We start from the raw sequence: 5,660 nt of genomic DNA, 5'->3' as shown, positions 1-5,660 counted from the left end.
GTTAGTTTTAGTTGTTTTATGCACTTTCTTGAGCTTAAAGTAACCAAGAATGGTTAAATGAATAACAAAGCAATGAACCATCCAAACAGTATGATTTTTATGCAAATTTCATGAGTTTTTAGTTATATTACTTGAAAGCTATGAATGGAAGATTCTCATGAAAATTTGCAAGACTTTGATGCAGTTGTTTGGATGATTTCAGGGAAGAAGAGGCTAGGCAAGGAAGCAACAAAAATCAATAAAGGAAGGTTGAATATCACATGTGGAGTTTAAGTTCTAGTTTAAGCTTAAACTGGAACTTAAACCACCAAAATCATGAAAGCTGAGGAAAGGGTGAAAGTGGCGTTTAACCTCCAGTTTAACCTTAAACTGGAAGTTAAACGCCAGAAATGGGAAATGCACCAGGGAGCCAATTCCACGTTTAAGCTCCAGTTTAACCTTAAACTGGAGCTTAAACGTGTTCGACCAAGTTTTCTCCTCCAGGGTTGCTTTCTCCATTTCCACGTTTAAGCTCCAGTTTAACCTTAAACTGGAGCTTAAACGTGTTCGACCTCCAGGGGTTGCTTTCTCCGCTTCCACGTTTAAGCTCCAGTTTAACCTTAAACTGGAGCTTAAACGTGTTCGACACCTCCAGGGCTACCTTTCTCCGCTTCCACGTTTAAGCTCCAGTTTAACCTTAAACTGGAGCTTAAACGTGTTCGACCTCCAGGATGGCTTTCTCTATTCCCACGTTTAAGCTCCAGTTTAACCTTAAACTGGAGCTTAAACGTGTTCGACCTCCAGGGCTGCTTTTCCTATCTCCACGTTTAAGCTTCAGTTTAACCTTAAACTGAAGCTTAAACGTGTTCGACTACGTTACCCTCCAGGGCTGCCTTCTTCCATTTCCACGTTTAAGCTTCAGTTTAACCTTAAACTGAAGCTTAAACGTGCTTCCACAAAAGGCATCACTGGAAGCGTCTGGCGTTTAAGCTGCAGTTTAAGCTTAAACTGCAACTTAAACGCCACTATTGGAAAAGGTTTCTGGGCCAAAAATATTGCAGTTTAAGTTAGCTTTTGAGCACAAACATTAACTTAAACTTACTCTGGTATGAAACCCAATTGAATATCATGGTTTATGGAATTGGGCCTGAAGAATTGATGAGTCTGGAGCTTTAATTTGTTGAGTCTTGTGTCATTACTTGTTTATCACTAAGTTTGCTCAATGAATGTTACAGAATTGGATCATAGCCTCATCAGGATTATGGATCATAAACCCAAAGCAAAAGGAAAGCAGGGAGAGGCCTCAAAGCCCAAGAAACACAACAGAAGCTCAATATAGAAAGTGTATAAATAGGATAGAATTTAAGTTAGGAAGGACTTTTAACCTTTTCATTTTGCTAGTTTTCATACCTTTGTAATTGAATTCAGAGCTATGACTCACTAAACCCCTTTCATTGGGTTAGGGAGCTCTATTGTAATTCAATGAATCAATAATAGTTTTATCTTCTTCTTCAATCTTTTCTCTTGAATTTTGTTAGAAAGCTTCTCGATCTAATTCCATTGGGTAGTTGTCTTGGGAAAGAAACTACCCATAATTGGAATCCTTCGGAACCTTGGGAAAGGAATGGAGGATTCATGCTAGAGAAGCTTTCTCACAGTGAATTGGATTGGGGTTTGGATGGATATTGTGACATGTAATCCTACCAAATTGTGGTTCATGAAACTGTGTGGTATAATCAGTGATCGAGCATCATCTCTTCTTATGAACATTTAAACCAAGGGATTGGGAATTTGTTTGTTTTTAGAGAGAATTGGTGAGCCAAGGGATTGGGATCCAATCATATAAGATTGCCAAGCAAAATTCAATGAACGCATTGGTTGAGGAAGAGATAAACATGTTTTGATTCGGAGATCTCAATATCTCCTATAACCCAATGAATTCCCCATTTCTGATTTCCACTTTCTCTTTACATTCTGCAACTCAATTCATGCAATCACCCCCATTCCCTTTTAATTTCAGCAATTTAGCTTCTGCTCTTTAATTCATGCAATTTAAGATTCCGCCATTTCAATTTCTTGTCATTTACGTTTCCCGCCAATTTTACATTCCGCAATTCTCATCTAATTCTTGATTCCGCTCAACTAGACACACTTCTAATCCGAATTGCTCATTCAACCAATCCTTGTGGGATTCGACCTCACTCTATTGTGAGTTTTTACTTGACGATAACCGGTGCACTTGCCGGAAGGAATTTTGCCGATCGTGCAATTTCCTAATCGTAGCATAACAAGTTTATGTGCATCAAGTTTATGGCGCCGTTGCCGGGGATTGGTTTTCGATTGACAATTCTCAAATTGGAAGTTAACTAGATTGAGCATTTTTCTTGCTTTGTTAATTCAGTTCAAGTTACTTGTTGAATTTTAATTTCTGCACTCTGTTACATGCTTTCTTTCTTTATGCCTTTAAATTTAAGCAACTAACTCACTGACTCACTAACTATTTGAATTAATTCCTCAACTACTCTAACCATACTCTTCCATTAACCAAGAGTATTTCACTTGTTTGTTGCCTGTGCTATGTTCTTGTATGACAGGTAGGAGAGAAGAGACATCAACCCCTCCATATACTGAACCAGAGAGGACCCTTCATAGACTTAGAAGGGAAGCAAGAGGGAAGAGAGTACTGAGAGAAGAGGAATCTGAAGGAGAATCTGAGGACAATTTTGAGGAAGCTCTAGATCTCAACATGGATAGAGAAGTTCACAACCATGAGAGAGCTGATGGAAACAATGCCATTCCCGAGAGGAGGGTTCTTAGTTCATACATAAACCCAACCTCTGGGAATTGTGGTAGCAGCATTCAGAAACCACCCATTCAGGCCAACAATTTTGAACTCAAACCACAGCTAATATCACTTGTGGAGAATCATTGTTCATTTGGTGGGAGTGCTAATGAAGATCCAAACCAACATCTCACAAAATTTCTGAGAATTTGCGACACTGTGAAGTCCAATGGAGTCCAGGAAGATACCTATAAACTGCTCTTGTTCCCATTTTCACTTAGGGACAAGGCAGCTAAGTGGCTGGAATCATTCCCAAGGGGGAGCCTAACAACCTGGGATGAGGTGGAGAGCAAGTTTCTGGCACGTTTCTACCCCCCACAAAAGGTCAATAGACTTCGATCTGAGGTTCAGACGTTTAGACAACAAGATGGTGAAACTCTCTACGAGGCATGGGAGAGATTCAAGGATTTGACAAGGAAATGCCCACCAGACATGTTCCATGACTGGGTGCAATTGCATATTTTCTATGATGGACTTTCTTATGAATCAAGGAAGGCTGTAGACCATTCATCAGGAGGTTCATTGAACAGGAAAAAGACTGTGGAAGAAGCCATTGAAGTGATCGAGACAGTGGCTGAGAATGAGTACTATTATGCTTCAGAAAGACACAACACTAAGGGAGTCATGGAGCTAAACCATGTTGATACAATTCTAGCCCAAAACAAGGTGTTTGCCAAGCAACTAGCAGAGCTCACCAGGAAATTAGAAACAAAGCAAGTGGCTGCAATACACACACAAGATCAAGAGGAAGCAAGCACTGAAGGAGGTGATTGGGAAGAGGCCAATTATGTAGGAAATCAACAAAGGCAACCATATGATCCACATTCCAACACTTACAACCCAGGCTGGAAAAACCACCCAAACTTTGGGTGGGGAAACTAGCAAAACCAACATAACAAGTCCACATACCAAAACTCCAACCAAAGATCATACCAAGCCACACAAAACACTTACTCCCAACCATCATATCATGGCCAAAATAATCAACCTACCCAACCTAATCCGAACCAACAATTTCAAGATCAATTAAACAGGATAGAAGGAATGCTTGCAACCATGAGTCAAGACATAACCGAATTGAAAGCCTTTAAGGAAGAAGTAAATTCTAACCTGCAAAACCAAGGAGCTGCTATCCAGAAGCTAGAAAATCAAATTGTATATTTGTCTAAGCAAACCCCTGGGCCAAGCGTTCCTCATGCTGCCAAGACTATTGCAAGGGAAGAATGTAAAGCCATAACCCTCAGAAGTGGAAAGAATCTAAAGGAGATCTCAAAGGAAACCACAGAGGATGAAGCAAAGGAAAATGTGAGAAACAAGGAACAAGGACAATCTTTTACACCGTCTGCAACAAAAGAAAAAGAAAAAGAGGTCCTGAAGCCTTATACAGCTAAAGCACCATATCCTCAACGTTTGATGAAAAGTGAAAAGGATGGCCAATTCTCCAGATTCTTGGAGATTTTCAAGAAGCTTCAAATCAACATTCCGTTTGCTGAGGCAATAGAGCAAATGCCACTCTATGCAAAATTCTTAAAGGAATTAATGACCAAGAAGAGAAGCTGGAGAAATGAGGAAACTGTGTTGTTAACTGAAGAATGCAGTGCCATCATTCAGCACAAATTGCCTCAGAAATTGAAGGATCCAGGCAGTTTCCAAATCCCCTGCATCATAGGAGAAGTCATGGTGGAGAAGGCCTTGTGTGACTTAGGGGCCAGTATCAACTTGATGTCTCTAACAATGATGAGAAGAATGAAGATTGAGGAAGCCAAACCAACAAGAATGGCCCTCCAATTGGCAGATCGAACTTTTAAATTCCCTCATGGGATAGTTGAGGATTTGTTGGTGAAAGTGGGAGATTTTATATTTCCTGCTGATTTTGTGGTGTTAGATATGGAGGAAGAAGCCAAAGCTTCAATAATTCTGGGAAGACCCTTCCTGGCTACTGCTGGAGCCATCATAGATGTACAAAAGGGTGAACTCACTCTTAGACTACATGATGAGAAATTGGTGTTTAACGTATTCAAGGCAATGAGCTATCCATCAGAATCACTAAGGGAATGCATGAGGGTGGATGTAGTGGACATTGCAGTACAAGAAACCTTTGAGGAAACAACAAAGGAAGTGGCAGAGGAGGAGTTTACCAAGGACATAGAAGTTAGTGACATCAAGGCTGCTGAAACAACCATGCCAAGCATGCCAGAGAGAGTGAAAGAAGAGAAGGAAGCACCAAAACCTGAGCTCAAAGCATTGCCCCCTAATCTCAAGTATGCATACTTGGGTAGTGATGAGAGTCATCCTGTTATCATTAGCTCTGCCCTGAGTCAAGAACAGGAAGAAGAATTGATCAAGGTGCTACAAACTCATCAAGATGCCATTGGATGGACCCTAGCTGATTTGAAGGGGATAAGTTCATCCATATGCATGCATAAAATCTTATTAGAAGAGGATGCTAGACCCTCCATCCAAGCTCAGAGAAGATTGAATCCCGTCATGAAAGAAGTGGTACAAAAGGAGGTCATGAAGTTATGGCAGGCAGGGGTAATCTACCCCATTTCTGATAGCCCATGGGTTAGTCCCATCCATGTAGTTCCCAAGAAAGGTGGCATAACTGTGGTGCCAAATGAGAGGAATGAACTCATACCCACAAGAACTGTCACTGGGTGGAGGATGTGCATAGACTACAGGAAGCTCAATGAAGCCACCAGAAAAGATCATTTCCCACTTCCATTCATGGATCAGATGCTTGAAAGGCTTGCAAGACATGCTTACTATTGCTTTCTGGATGGATACTCAGGCTATAATCAGATAGTAGTTGATCCTAGAGATCAAGAGAAAACATCAT

The 5,660-nt window shown here is 40.7% G+C and overlaps 1 non-coding gene across 1 annotated transcript; it reads right to left on the bottom strand.

Annotated features, from left to right (window-relative positions):
• Positions 1-3,151: 3,151 nt before the first annotated feature.
• Positions 3,152-3,255, bottom strand: LOC112731872 (small nucleolar RNA R71). The gene has a single exon (XR_003167625.1). It is a non-coding gene; the product is annotated as a small nucleolar RNA R71 (small nucleolar RNA).
• Positions 3,256-5,660: the final 2,405 nt, after the last annotated feature.

This window comes from Arachis hypogaea, chromosome 12 (assembly GCF_003086295.3).
Source record: "Arachis hypogaea cultivar Tifrunner chromosome 12, arahy.Tifrunner.gnm2.J5K5, whole genome shotgun sequence".
NCBI lineage: Eukaryota > Viridiplantae > Streptophyta > Magnoliopsida > Fabales > Fabaceae > Arachis > Arachis hypogaea.
Note: the sequence above shows the minus strand (reverse complement) of the source record. Positions and strands in the feature narration are given on the sequence as shown.